We start from the raw sequence: 16,352 nt of genomic DNA, 5'->3' as shown, positions 1-16,352 counted from the left end.
TCATAGAATGTGCATTTAAATGGAAGTGGTTTAGGCAGAGTCCACTGCATGGGCTGACTTTCCCAGCATGGGTTTCATTCTTCAGTGCAATGACAGCACCCTTGCGTGAGACAAATAGTATCCATTAGAGTTAAGTGCTGCTGCTGCTGGGCTGGACTTGTGACCTTCAGCTGCTTGGCAAAATGGGTGCAGCATTCATCTGTAGCTAGCATTGCTTAGTTGTGTTTTTATATTTTATTTTTTTATTGCTATAGGAATTTCCTTTTTTGCTGATGGAGACTTCATTTATCCAGGACATGGCTTCATTCTGCAGTGTCTGGGTTTTGTCTATAATTTTTTTTTTGCTTGTTTGTTTGTTTTTTTTAAATTCCCACAGCAGGAATTGCTTTTCCTTTTTTAAAATATGTGTTATAAGGTAGCTTTCTAAAACTCTGTATTATAATATTTATATGGGAGGAAAAAAAGTTATATGATGCCATCCTAATAAATAATGTAATGTGTGTTAGACTCTTCATTTCTCAGAGCCCATGGAAAGAATCTGGCTTTGTGTTTGTTACTGGCTAGTGTATATTACAAGAATATTTTTACTAGATTTAAATCCAGGGGTATAAGATACCATTCTGAATTTTCCATATACAAAGTAGTCATACATAAAATGTCTGCCTCCTGGGCAGAGAAACCAAGCAGTAATCATACATCTGCAAGTCACAGAAATGAAATGGACTTGAAGGGCCTTTAATGCACATTTCATCTCTCGTCTTTATTCTGTTTCAGTTCCCAGGCTTCTGGTTTTGCAATAACAGAGACTGGAATTATTGTTGGGTGGGCACAAGATGAATGCTAACAATCATCTTCATCCTAGGATACTTTTGCACAAAAAAACATGAGTTGCAGTAAGTACTTTCACTGATTTAGAATAATTTCACTGACTATATGGACTATTACACCAGTAAAATCTGTGAGACCACACCATACTTGCCATGTCTCTTGGCACTTGGAGGATGCTCACCTCTGACTTTTAAATCTCTTTGAAAGCTCATTTATGTATCCACAAATTCATTTATGTATTTTCTAACCTGAGACAAATATTTTGCACAAGCTGTTAATTTGAACCTGTATGTAAAACTCTGGGGGGTTGTTTGGGTATGTTTTTTGAAGCAGATTTTTTATCCCCTTAAAATGGGATCATTAGACTTTGGATCACAGGTTATTCTGACATCCAGAAGATTTGGGCTTTATTTTGTTCCCTTCCAGCAGGCTGGGGGCAGGGGGGGGTCTTGTTAGGATTTTTTTTTCTGTTTTGTTTTTAATATGTGCACCCTAAGATCTGGGCTTATGAGCAAAAATATTAAAAGGATTGGGACTGAAGCTGAGATACCACAGTGACAAGGGTGTTAAGATTGTGCAGGGACATACCCACCCAACTGCACTGCAACTTGGTTATTTTCCATTAGCTCTCAGTCAGTTTGCAGAGAAGGCTTGGGAAAAACTTGACAAGTGTGGAAAGCCACAGCACAAGGTTTTCCCTGGGAGATGAACGTTCATGAGGAGGATGTGCTGAAAGCTGCCCCAGCTTGAGTGCTCTGCTAGGTCATCAGCTGTGCGCTACTGCCCATGGCCAGAAGGAGCCTACCCAGTGCCTGGAGCTGGACTAACCCAGGTGGCCAGTGCAGGTTTGGCCACTTCTGAGCTCTATTCTCAGCAGCTTTGTGATGCCAAATTCCCACCTTCAGCGTGAACTGCAGAGGCCTCTGCAGGTGATGGACTTTGAGGACAATAATGTCTCTTACTCCTATTGCTCTCCTTTAGCTTCCACTTAAGGAGCAGCTTACTTTGGGAGTTGGGCCACATGTTGTACGTGTGGCGAAAATTTTGGCTGGGGGCAGTTGAGTGAAATTATCTCTGAGCCAGCAGCTGGACTTCCGAGGGTTTGATTTGGCAGCATAGGGACATCTTTTTGTCTTTCAAGTTTAAGATTCTGTTTTATAATCTGTTATGTCATCTCAGACTGTCTTATTGAAAAAGATGTAAGATCAGCACCTAAACCTGCTAAGCCAAAGTTAATACTAGTGTTGAAGTATAGGCCAGGCTGTAACATAAAATCAGGATTTTCCAGACTATGTAATATAATTTGCCATTCATATCTTCCATATTAACCTCTCCTGGAGAAAATCCTGGCCATTTGTCTGAAAATCCACTTTTTGCAGCATTTGGCCTCTGTGGGGAAGGGAAAAGGAAGCATCTTTCAACCTGAAGACCTGTTTTTTCCTAACTGTTTAATTTGAACCTTCATTTGAAAAACAGAAAAAAGCTAAACAGGTTTCCTGAAAGTGATTAAGGGTTAATGAAATGGTTTTTCTGAGACATTCAAACAGAGAAAGGTGTCTTAGATTTTGGAAGCCTCAGCAAAAAAATTCTCAAAGCCTCCTTTCAAAGTCTCCACCTTCACACTGACTTTTGAAGAGCTATTCAAGTAGTAGATCAGCTTTTGGAACTCTAAAAAACCAACAGAAGGATTTATATTTATATTACAGTAGCACAAAATTAGGCTTCCTTTCTTTCCACTTTGTACTGTTCTTAAGAAGAAATAAGATGGATAAAGTGATGTGCTTTGAAGCTGTAAGTCAGATGTCTATTTACAGAGTCCCAGCCTCCTGAGGGAATGAATTTGGACTAGGAATCACAGGGAGGAAGGCTGTCATGAGCTTTCCCATCGATTTTCCCATGGTGCCTCACTGCATTTTGATGGCTATAGCAGAAGATTCCCCAAAGGGGCAGAAACATTTTGTCAAATACTTTAGAATTTCCAAGGCCTGGTTTGGGTTGTCACAGAACATTACTGAAAAAAGAGTGGTGCATTCCCACCTTGAAGAATGCACTCTGCTTTTGCCAGATTTTAACAGGGGCACAGGAGTGCCCATCTTTCAGGTGGTGTCTATAGCAATGTTACCAGGCTTTTACACCAAGCAGCAAAAATAGCACAGTGAGCCCAAAACAAAAATCAGGTACCTGCAGCTGCTTCTCAGGTTTGCTGGATTTCCAGAAAGACATGTCATTCATTCAAGCAGAACATAAACAGGCTTAATTAACACAGGATTGGCAAGAGAGCATATTTCTTTTCAGCATGAGTTCTGCTTATGAGCAGCCAGTTGAGGACTTTTGAAAACCTGTTTATCTATAAGAAATCTTGAAGAGAATACAAGAGAGCTTTTCTGAAGCCTTCCTTTTTCTATTATGTTATTAATAACAGTTCCTTCCCAGGTCTATGTTTCTCTTCTGTGATGAGTAGGTGCCTTCATCCCCCCTGCTCACTGCAGCTACAAGAAATACTGTGTTGAGATCATTCTGTCTCCTAAGCTTTAGCTTTCCTTTTCTCTCTGGAAAGATGGTAGAGTTCAGCTCTTGTCTTCCCTCCCACCACAGCCTTTGCTGCTCCGGCTGTGGGGTGAAGGAATAAACACTGGGTGGCAAAACTCCACTCTACTAGAAACTTATTAAACAGTTTAATGGGCTGTAAGTCATATCCATCAGCCCAGAAGGAACCTAGACACATATACAGAGAACTCAGAGTGCCAGGACAATGAATAAAATGCTAGGAATCCCATTGTATAAGGCAGTCAGCAACAAAAATGCATTCCTGTGCTCTTAAAGGAAGTAGTGGTGGGATCAGATCCAGATGAGATCTAGGTTGTTTTAGAATTACATTGGCAATTCTTACTTACCTCCACAGGATGTTTAAGAAGTGGAGTGTGTTCAGGAAAAATACAGACTTTGGAATAAACAGGTTGAATTTAAGGGTTCTTTTGATTTTTGTTCAGTCGGAATATCCTTTAGAGTTCTGGAATCTGCATCTGGCTATGAATTAAAATTTGCTTCCTTTCAAAAGAAAAAGAAGAGTGATCATGATAGCAGTCAGAAAAGAAGACAATTGTTCTTCCATTCTGTTAACAGGAGACCAAAGGGACAACTATTTAGAGAGAGAAGTTTAAAAAATAATTTAAAAGCAATTTTCTGGTATTTTATTCTATTCAAATTACAAGAAAGCATCAAGGGGGAGGAGTGGGTACCAGACCAAGCACAAGCCGTAAAATACAACCAAAAGCAATAGGGATTATTTTTTCCCTTTAATAATTAAGAAATCATCTGTCCCTATCAATACAGTGTAACAGATTGCTCTATTCTGAAAGATTCATCCTGCACAGCCAGTTGCTTTCATTGTAGTCATAGATAATCTGAAGACAGCTTTGCCTAGGCTACCAATCTTGAGCAACTGCAATAAATTGTAACACAAGTCTCTATGTTTTCTAGTTGTGTCTTAGAACTGGTTTTACCCTGCTCTCAAAAGTGGATTTACTCAGTGACCAGTAGCAGACCATTTGTGGTTGGCAATTAACACTTGGGGTGTCCTGTAGTTCTGACATCTGTTCTCTTGTGCTCCCAAGGGTCTCTGTTGCTCTTCTCTGGACTTTTTCAGCAGCCTTTAACGTGTCACCTCTCAGTAGCACAACTATTGCTTGGTTAGTGCAGCCTTGTCCAAAAATAAAGGTCCATTAGGAGACACAGATGTACAACACTGTTGTGCTATTACGTCTGTTTTACAACAGGCACATTAGTCTGTCACGGGATACTGTTATTGCAAAGATTAAGCAAAGTTAAGGCATCAGACCTCTGTATAAAGATTGAGACTATCTGGAGTTTTCAGTAATAACATCTATAACTTGGAAAAGACTGTCAAGTGGTAGGGAAGGATAATTAACTTCTGTGATTAAGCCAAAATCCACTAGAGGCTGGGAAATTACCTAATGTTAGAATGGGCAGGCTACCCCATGCTCTTTGAAGGATGTGACTGTAACTCTGAATGATGCCCAGTACCACTCTCTGACTGTAACTCAGGTTTGGCTTCTTGGGGCAGCTGCTGCTGTGGTCTAATGGTGTCTGATGGAGCAGCTCGGCTGGTGCTTCCCGATCAGTCTCCTGTGGCTTTGAGATAGGGGAGGAGCCTGTGGAGGACACTCAGGGAGAGCTACAGAGAGGCTTAAACTGTCTGTAATCAGCTTTTTGGGAAATGGAGGCCTTATAATACTCCCCAGCCTAGCAAACTGAGGTATTAAAAACATCCTTCAATAGGGGGTTGTTACTAGAAATAGATCAAAGTGGGCAAAACACTCTGAAAATGGCTGCAGCCAGTCACTGGAGCAGTTGGGGAAATGGTGGATTCTATCTTTGCAGAGACATTGGAAGTATTCTCCTTGAAAAGATATCTTGATTCACTCAGCCATTAACTGAAGATTTTGTGTTACATAGTTTAGACCAGCTAATCCTGGCAGTCCCTTTCAGCTCTGGGACCCAGCTCTTTGACTTCTCCACAGAAGAATATAAACTAAGAATGTAAAATCTCTCTTTGCTGAGTTTCATTTCAGTTCTCCTCTCCAGGAAGCATGTTTTACTGTGGCACTGGACAGAAGATACAGGAAGAGAGGTCTTTGAACTTCATGTCCTTGCAGGGCCAGCTGCTCTGCACTTGCTGAGCTGTACAGTCAGAATAGATCCCTAAAGCTTTAAGGCTGTGGCTAATTCTTCCCTTCTCCATCACAAAGAAATAAGTGTAGCTCCATGCTACACTTGGAAGTTTGTTGTAGAAACTGCTTCGTACACAAAGTCCAGTGGAAATCATGCTGGCATGGCAAGGACTAAGGCTTGGAAGGATTTTCCCTGCCTCTGCTCTCCATCCCCTCAAAAGGGAATTTGCACTTGCTGTGTGATGTTGCAGTGAAAGTTTTATTATGGATGTGTACTTGCTGCTGACTTCTTCATGTGTCTGTCTTCATGCTGGGCTGCAGGAGGGATAAGTCAGAGTCCGGCACCTGGGAAAAAAACAGGTATAAAGAGAGAAGTGGGGTGATCGGGGAACAATTTCTTTTGCTGGCAGGAATCTGTGAGGAAAACAAAACTAGATGTAGAATACAAGTGGTATGTAGGGACTGGAATGTGTAGTGCCCAGCTTAGAAATATTTTGTCTCCCTATTTGCAGGGCTCTCAGACAATGCTGTCAGACCACGGGGTGGCAATATTTAGGCTTGGTGTGCAGAAGTTAGCCATTTGAGGGAGTCATGTTGTGCTCAGTATGCGGCAGAGATAGAAAACAAAATTACTTCAGTTACTGTTCCTGTTAATACTTGGTGTTCTTTGTTATATTTCACACAAGGCTATCACCCCCTCTGATGAAAACAGCAGTATGTCTAAGGATGCAAGTTGTATTCTTTCTGGTCGTCTTTGTCCTAAGCTAAAGTCTATACCCGTTTTTATATATCATATACTGTGTCTTTCCTAGGAGGAAAACCAGCTACCTCAGGAAGAAAATAGCTTTAAGTGCTGGTTCCTATGAAATAATGGTGTTCAATAGCAAAGTCAGAACTTCATGACAGTAAAAATCTTTGTGGAATAAAATGTACCTTTTCTTTTCTAGTTGATGACAGAACTATAAGGAGAAGCCTGTAGGCCAGTGATAAAAAAGCCTGTATAGTTTTTTGCTAATGATGCCAAATGAATAACCTTTTGCTAATCAATAGGAGTGGGACAAGAAATAGAGTGCTGTCTTTCCTAAAATTACCAGTAAGAGCACAGATCAAAATTTAAACTCCTGCCTTTGTGTTTGCTTTTGATTTTGTAAAGCTATTGTCCATTACTTAATTTTGTTGATGTAGGAAAAAAAAAGGGTGGAAGTAGATTTAAGCCCTATTTAATTTTGATAGCTGTCCAACATACTCATTGCTACAACTTGGGTGAAGAGAGCTATAAGTAACAGCAGCTTTATTTCTATCCTGAAACATAGGAACATTTTTTGTCTATGCTTACATACCTGAGGGAAGAACTTAGTGTTGCTTAATAAAGGCTCATAGTTTTATTAGCTATTCAGGCTTCAAACAGTCTTTCATACAGTGGAAAATAAAATAAATATTCCACTGAGCTAAACAGTGAAGAAGTTATTGTGGATGGTGACAGAGCTGAACTGTGCTGTAAAAAAAGCAGTATATAAACAGAGGCTCATATATTTTTTTATGTGCTCAGTCCTTGTTCCCTTAGTGAAAACCCTGCCACAGATCAAGGGTTTCACCTAAGGATGAAAGGTCATCTCAGCTGGCTGGCTACCTCAGGCATCCCTGAATATTCAGCATCCTGTGAGAACTTAGCACAGGGAAAATGGACCCATTTCTTAAAGCTGTAGATTTGTATCTAAGAGCTAGTAAACTAGGTGAGTTGCGCTGGAAATCTGATGCCTGTATTGTGACTGGTATTGTGGGGTGCTTAATTTTTTTTTCATCTCTTGTGAGCTGCTTTGCAGAAATGCTCTGTATGTGATGGAATAATTAAACACTTTGATATTTACATAGAATAGGCTACTACCTTGAAGAATGCTGTTTGAAAAATTGAATAGTTAGAACAGTGGAGCATAAATGCAGCTTGACATAATAGAGCAGACATGCAGGCTGGTAAGGAATTTGGATTCCTCTTCTATTTAAAATGACTAGCACAGAATTTCTTTAGCAGCCATTATCCTGACAAGGGCTAATATGCTGTGTTTCCACTAGAATTTATTATGTGGATTTACAGAAGAATGGTTCTTGCCCTCTCTTTGCAATTTGACTCAAAACTTTGCAATACCTTGGTTTTTCTGCTGGCTATTGAACTAGCAGAGCAAGAATTTAATAGAGGCTTTCAGGCTGAACTCTAAAAGTAGAGTGAAAACTGAATTAAGCCTTGCAATGAGAACACTCATTAGCTGGGGTATAAGTGCATTTAGCAGGCAATATTAACTTAATTGGTTATAATATGAAACTCTCTCAAAGTCCCTGTTATCTAGACATCCATGGGAGACCTTGGATGAGTATCTCCAGTGTAGTGTGCATGAAGCTCTGGGGATGTCAGCTGGAGGTGCCAGTGCTAAAAGGGTGACTCCAGCTCAAGGGGGACCCTCCAGTGGCTGAGGGGAACTATAAATGCTACTGTCAGAGCTCTTGCTCTTGGCGCAGGCAAAATTTTAATTTTATCACTCAACAGAGTGGGTTGTGGTTCAAACACAAAATGGCTGCCTTTAACCAATGTTGTTGGTGGCTAGGGAGCTGCTGCTCAAGTCATCCAGAACTGGGGAGATCAAGTGGCTCCATCCAGAAAGAGATGCAAAACTGATCGCATTATCATGACAGGCCCAGCTGTGCTTGCCACCTGCAAGCTCTTTGGTCTGGGAGGCACTGTCAGCAGCTGATTAAAGAAGCTCAGAAATTACTTATTCAGAAGTGAGCAGTCATTCTTCACTGAGAGGTATCTGGTGTATCTGAGAGGTATCAGATTTTAAAGAGGGGCTGAAGTATTGATGTCCCTTTGTAGGCTGGGCCTGAAGGAGTCTCTCGATATATCCTTTGGTTTTAATGCCAGATTTTCACTGTATGCCTTGGAAATATCCTCTAAGCAAAGTTATTGTGATCTCTGGCTTGCTGATGTAGCTGTTTGCTGCTTTTTCACCCTTACTGCATCTTGGCCAGTTTCATCCAGCTGAAGACCACTCACTTTCCTACTCCCTGCATTATTCAGAGCCATTGTTCAGTTTCTGACTGCCATGGCTGTGACAATCTGATCTCTTGCACTGTTGTGTCGTTCCCAGTACAGAGAAGTTCCGCATCACACAGCCCAGCCTTTTAAACATGTGTTTCCAGAAACTGTTTACCTCAGATATCTTATTTCTATTTTTGTTTTGTTTTCTGTTTACAAGAAAATTAAACTTCAGTGCCCAGTTCTTCATAAAAGTAATCTGAATAGCCAGTTCCTTTTGCTCTCTGTGCTGCTACAATCTTCCTGAACATCAATTTCTCCTGCTGTTCTGGTCCTGTGAGGCAGTGCCTGAACAGGACAGCCTGCGGTGCCTGAACATAGACAGGCTTGCCTTTGCTCCAGCATATGAAGAATACAAAAGTGAGTTTCCAGAAAGTATTGTACTTTCTTTGTAACTGGCCCCAAGTCCTTCTGGGTCTGGCTGTCAGTGGGTTAAAATGTTCCCTTTGTGGTGTTGAAATGAAAAGTAAGTCTGTGTTTCTTCACTGCTGGGTCCCCCCTTGGGTCCTACTTAGCAGGGTTATTCCATTTCTATTTCCAACTTTCATATTGGTTTGGCACATCTGCTTTAAGGAATCCAAAGTAATTTGCTCTTAAATAGCACCCTGGTTTTATTTACGTATAAAACTGCTAAAGTGAAAAATGCATTAGACAGTTCTGAACAAACTTGGATCCCTGGGGAATTTCTCTTCATCTGCAATTTTAGTCTCCATTTCCATCATCTTCAGAGAACAATGTTATAGTCACAGCAGAAATCTCAGCAGCAGCACTCAGATTCAGACAAGTAGCCTACAAGGACATACAGCAGTACTGCCAATTCCTTGGTTTCTCTAGATGTGCCGAGCACTCTCAAAGGCTTTTTTTGGTGCTGGAGGAGGTGGACTCGAAGTCAGTACATCTGTATTTTAATTTTATGAAGAGAGAAAGGAATGAAATAGAAATTCAAAGGTGTTTCCTAGAGAACTCTTTTTTTTTCACATTATATCTTGCTTAGAATCTCCATAAAGATTTTTTTACAGGATAGTTCCAAGGTGTTTCCATATGTCAAAGTAAAGATGCCAAAATGTGTTGGGACTGTGAGCTCTTTGAGGAAGAGATTGTATCGTGGGTTCTCTCTGTGACCAGGGTCCTAAGTAAATGATCAGACAACCACAAATAACAAAAATCTCTGAGCAAGGAACCACCTTGTTGCTTATGTAGAAGTCAACATCAAGGTAGTGACTGGCAGTTTAAGCGGTTCTGTATTTAGCTGGATCTCTACTGCCAAGGAAAAAGACTTCTGAGAAAGTTTCCATGCTCTGCTGAGCACTATCGAGTAACCACAATGCTGAGCAGAGCTCCTGTTGCTTTTCAAATATGTGTGTACTTTGTGTAGCCTGAGTATTCCTGAGATCTGTCTCCTGAACAGGAAATGCTTCATTTCATCTGATATCCATCAGTTAGGCAGCTCAGATCTCTCAGTACCAAATCCTTCCCCCATCAGTGATGATTTAAATTCTTGTTTATCCCTTTCAAAGAAGGCAGAAACCAAGACTGGTTTGTCTGCTATTTCTCTTCCCACTGACATAGATGTTGCACTTTGCCTACCACAATTAAGTAATTACATTTACTTACTGAACCCATATTTGTGATTTTTGGGCACAAGAAGGTAAGAAGTAGAGTTTGAAATGCATAATTTATCTTTGCATCAATATTCTCAGTATCTGCCTTGTCCACAACTTTTGAACAATCCTTAATGCTTATTGTTAGGAAGCTTCCTCCCTGTTGAGAGGGAATATTGCTCTTATGTTGGAATTCTGCTGTCTCTCTTTGTGTCTTCCTTTTCCTCTCAGCTAGAGAAGAAGTAAGAGTGATAAAATATCTAATGCAAGCTTTGATGTGCCTCTGGTCCTTACCATGAGTATATAAAACCTGTTAATGTTTCCTGGTAAAGCAAGAGAGATCACTCAGAATTTGACTTGAGTGTTCTAGGCACTGACAAGTGGGAAGAGAGAGTGTCATTGATAGTGAAAAAACGTGTTGAAATTAACATGCATTCTGGAATAGCGCAGTGTTTGCAAAGTATCTGTTTGATGCCTGTGAATTTTCCCTCCTGTTACACAGAAATTTATACTTTTATTCTACCATGATTTCTCGAGGTATCTTAAAATACCAGTTTTTGGAGCACTAACCTAACTTTGTATATGAAACAGCAGGTCATCTCCCAGTTCTGAAGTGGTTGGGCTTCTATCAGCCAGGGACTTCAAAGAGCTTGGGTCTTCTTTCATGGAGTCCCCCAGGGAATCCTTAGAGATAATTGAAAATGAAATGGGTTTACAGAAATGTATGCTGAAAAAAAGCATCATGTAAGGTGAAATCAAGAAACCATCCTTGAAATGCTGAATAAATTGGTTATGAAATAGACTCTTCAGATACTCAGAGCTTCTTATGTTCTCAGATGTAAAATAAGAGGTGTAACTTTTATTCATGGTTGCTCATTTTTTGTTGTCTTCTGTAGCTCTGAGCTTTGTTAAATATGATATACAATATGCTGTATTTTGATATTATGCTCAAAGTTGCAAATCTGCTGAGAAAATCACAGATCTGGTAATAATATTCCCACCTACTGAAGTAAATAGTGGAAGAGAACAAGGCATGTTCACAAATCAATTTAGAATATAGTTTCTGTACCTCCAGAAAGATGGTGCTCTGCTCCCTAATGGAAAGATCAGATTATCAGGCTCATATGTCACTCGCATCCCATAAAACATTGCTTTCATAACTTGTAATTTCATTTTAGCTGAAAGGAAGAGCTGACCTGCATTGTTGTGGGGATTTTGTTTGTTTGTGTGTATGTTTTGTGTCCTTTTATTGTTGTTGTTTAGTTTTGTTGGTTTGCTGTTTGTTTTAATTTTTTTTTCTTCTGAATTGTCAGAAGATTGGTTGGGGTTTTTTTTTGTTTTTCTGTTTTTGTTTGTTTGTTGGGTGTTTTTTTTGGTGGGATTTTTTTTTTCAGGGAAGTGTAGTAATTGCCAAATCAACTGTTGTAGCAGATCTTGAGTACTATACTTCAATTCCTTTGTCTGTTGGCTGAAGTCAGGAATGTTGCTGTCTATAAAAGAGAATAAATTACTTTTTTGTATAATAGCCAAACCAGACAGGAATTCTCAGTCTTCCTTTCATTGCAATACTGATGCCAGAAATACTGTGTTACAAAACAACATTTAAACAATTTTCTGATTATGCAATGCCTCTGATAATACCTCTTTTAATAACTTGCCATAAAAATTTTCCTAAAATTACCACAGGAATACATTAATTCTAGAAATACTAACAAATTAGCTGCCTCTATTAACTGCTTCTTAAGTTAAATTAGGAAATTATTTAATCACATTTCCTTAAAACTATGGAGAAAATTCTCTTACTGGAAAGAAGTGTCATGCTTATAATGCAGTGTCATGCTTATAATTGTGGAATCTGTATGTAGTTCCATGTTTTTCATAGGAGAAGCAAATTTTGGGACCTGGTGCTTTGTTTGTGCTGTGTTTGCTTGTAACATACCCTACAAAGTGCTGCTCTTCTGGAACCAAGGCTCCATGATCATTAGCACTGCCTCTGGCAGCTGGGATGCAGCAGGATGCATTTGACTTGATTGTGGGCAGTGTCTGCATTTCTTTTGACTTAGGCAGGATTTTATATCTGCCTCCTTCTGGCTGCTGGAGGCACTCTCAGCCATAAAGCATCCTATAAAAATACTGAACCTACAACACTCTTTGAATGCATTTACACTTGGAGGATGTGTCCTTAGCTGGATTCATGGTTTGCCTCGTGTAGTGGGTGCACTTCTCATCTTGCACAGGCAGCTCTGAAACACAGTTTACTGTTTGCTGAATCATGACACATCCTGGCAAGCAGACTTGTTAGTTAGTTGGGCAGTGTCCATTCTCAGGTATTCTTTAGCCTCCCTCAGTCACTGGCATTGGTCTTTGAAGGTTATCTAGCCCACAGAGAGCCGAAATAAAATTTACCCAGTGATAATGTTTGTATTAGCAGTTTTCATTTTATTGGGAAAGTCCTAGAAATTCTTATCCTCCTTGCAGCAAGACACTATCCTTTTACCTATACAAAATTTCTGTATTTTTTAAATGAAGGATGGGCCGTGTGGGATTGTTAAAAACTATCAGTCCCTTATAGGAAAGATGCATGAGAATGTGACAGATTCTGGAACAACTAGGAATCTTTTTTTTCTTGTGAAATATTCGAAAATATACAGCATTAATAATCATACCTCACACATGCTTGGGATGGATAGAGTCCAAATGTCAAAAGGCAGATCAAAATATATTATTTACTCATGAACTTATAAGTAGAGAATCTGGGGTGTGGTGGGGTTGGGTAGCCGTAATGTAAAACCTCTCAAATTATATAAAGTTCAAATACAGGATCAGAGACAAGCTATGTCCTCAATAAATATGGTTAGAGCTCTAAGAGATATCTTCTGACTGTTTAATACACATTGATCATAGCCATATGGAATCATTCTGTAAAATCCAGGCAGAAGGACAATCTTTAACATGTTTGCACAGATGTATGTGCAAGAGGATTATGCAAAATTCTTCATTTTGACTTTAAACACAAGTTTAGGGGAAAAAAAGTTTGAATTCTTTTTGTTGAAGTTGTTTTTTATCAAATTCTAGTAACTGTTCACTGTAAGTATTTAATATTCAATATTTGAAATTAAAACTGTGTAAAGTGTAGGGTACAAACTTTTGCAGTATTGTATCTGAACAATGACTGAACATTTACATAAATAGTATTTTTATCTCCCACTTAAGTGAGAATACATCTTTTTATTTTAAGAAAGCAAAGACAGAAACTTCACCATTTTTCTGTGTGTTACCAGGGTAGCAGATTCAACTAAACCGGATTACTAATTCAACTGAGGAAAAAATTTGAATAATATGTGAAAATAAGTTTTAGCAGATCTCTCTATATAGATCTATATGGATAGGCTTGCAATCTATTTATCTTAATATGGGAGTGTTAATAAAATAGCAGGATCAAAAAAAAAAAAAAAAGTGAGTGGTCTATTTCCATGAGCAGTTGATTTGGCTTAGTTACCAGGGTACTTGTTAACAAGTTTAACATGAATATATTAACCTGCTCTTAATTTTGTTCAAATACATTAGCTGTCATAGCTAATTCCAGAATCAATGGTCAATATCTTCAGTTCTAATTATTCCTCTTCAGAAGAAAAATTGTTTATAACTGTGCTTTAATAGATCTGCAACATACTTGTTCTTGAGATGGTGTGATTTGATGTCTCCCATGGGTGTGCTCTTGATTCCCTGTGATTTGATGTCTCCCATGGGTGTGCTGTTATTCAGCTCTACTGCAGTTGCTCTCTGAGTACAGGAAGTATAGAATCAGAGACCATCCAGTATTATAGCCTACAAAACAAACAATTTTTTTCTCATGCAGTGTCCTAAAATAACTGAAGAGGTTTACAGTATTATCTGCAAAGCCCATGTTACTGCTTTCTTGTGCCAAAATGCTCATGGCTTACTAATATAATAACCTATGAGCAAAGACCAGATTTATTTTTAATTCGTTTGTAAGATGTTTAACACTTTTCTGCTACAGGTTTTCCTCTTCATCAGCTAATATCATATTTATGGCAATTTTAATTATATATGAGTTATTTGTAGATTGTAAAAAAATTACTGGGAACTGTAAAAATAGCCATGATGTCAACCAGTAAGATTCTTTCAGCTGCTCCTGTTGACTCTCTGGTAGTATTCCTATAGCAAAATAGATTTGTGTTCATGGATACTGTATGGGTAAATTGCTTCTTTGTCAACTGGCATACATGCAAGTAATACTTTTGTGATATTTTGTATGTAATTCCACAGTTTATTTCTGGTCACATGTACCCTTTAGTGTTCACAGAAAAAAGGAAGGCCTCTATAATACCACATCTTCCACAATGAATCTAAATTTATAGAATCAAGCATGTTTTCCAACATTTTATTCAAATAAAAGCACCAGGAAACTGAATAGGAAATAGTATGTTTAGAAATATACAGAAGACTGAGAAAAAAAGGCAATTTTTTTGCTGTCAGCTGAACTTCAAAAGTAACTGTTAAAACTCTGTGAAATTTCATGGTCATCTGTAAGGAAATATAAATCTCTGGGTTACCAAACGATCTGCATTTTATTACCAAAAATGCGCTGGAAAATTATTTCTGGCATTAAGTTTTAACAAAATTGCACCATTACATGAATGCACAGAAAGGCACAATGTTTTAAAGTGCACAAAAGCATCTGTAAGTTTTATAATACAAGTAAAATATTTGATTTTTTTCTGTGAGTACCTTGAAAAAGCATGATCTCCTTTTTCATACTCTCATTGAAAAAACTCCCCCCAACACAAACACATCAAATAAAAGTAAAAAAGTTGCATCAGCCCATCCCTCTGAGTCAATATATCATGTAACACACTTGCATTTTGGCCTAATTTCCAGTGGAACTGAGCTATCTCAGGTAACTGCTCAATGACTGAGTATATTATCAAGTGTATGAGTGAGCTGTACTTAGATTCAGAATCCAAAAAGGGCTCTGACTAGAAATCAAAACCAGAAAAGGCTGGACAGAGGCCGCAGTAAACTCTTGCTCTGGGATCACCATCTGCTTACTTGACTTACTGACCGTCCTCAGCAGTCAGAGAAACACAGAGGACAAGGGGTAAAGGCAGTGCATCTCCCTCTCTCTGTTTTGACCCAGGGTGGCTGAGTGGGCATCACTCTCAAGATGGCACCCAGGCTTTTCCAGCCCTGGCAACTGACTCCCTCTCACTGGAAAGGGGAAAATCTTTCCTGTTGTTCATTGTTTCTTCAGCCTGCTATTTCAGGAACCTTTCAAATTTTTATTTCTCATGTTCAGTTTGTTTCAAGTGGTGGCTATCTCCCCTCAGATCCAGAGGCACATCACTGCATCCCTGAATGCAGCCTACTGCTAGGTACTTTTTCCTGCTGTTTGAACTAACTCTTCATACAACTCCAGTGGATCCCTGCTCTGCAGATGCCCAGTAAGCTGACCTCAGCATGAGTCTTCCACAGCTGATGATTATGTGTGAATTTCTCACATTGGGGTAATCCAAAATGACATTACACAGGTGACCTCTTTATATAATTTGCCCATATTTTGGCCTTTTATGTACATATGGAAATAAGTATATAAATATTTACATAGTTTGCATATATACATAATTCTGAGGCAACTAAAGAAAGCATTTTAAAGCCAGAAATATGGCTTTAAGAGATGCAAAGACATCTCTGCAGGACATGGCATAATCTACTTCAATTGCTACTAAATTGCATTGCTGTCTCTTATAGAGTTGTGGAGCTGGAGAAAGGACAGCATGTCCAGTTGCTCCTAGGTATTTGGACTGCCTTTCTCTATTAGGGGTATCTAATAGCAGGGATCTGGCAGCAGCAGAAAACTCATTTTCTGTCTCTGGGTCTCTCCTCTCAGCATGAGCATGTCTTACAGCAGTGCAATGCTGTGATAGTGCTCATAGGTAGCTGCAATTTCTGATGTCATTCCCCAAGGGCTGCTGAAGTGAAAACGATTGACAGGAGACCCCAGAAGACACAAAAGTACTTTTAAATTGACAGGTGTGGTCAGTGCCTGGTATGAGTGTGTGAAACCTGGAAGGGCTGGGCAGAGAGAGATGGAAATCCTCTGAAATCCACAGTGCTGCCTCT

The sequence above is a fragment of the Fringilla coelebs genome, assembly GCF_963513975.1.
Source record: "Fringilla coelebs genome assembly, chromosome: 1".
Taxonomy (NCBI): Eukaryota; Metazoa; Chordata; class Aves; order Passeriformes; family Fringillidae; genus Fringilla; species Fringilla coelebs.
This window is presented reverse-complemented; position numbering follows the sequence as displayed.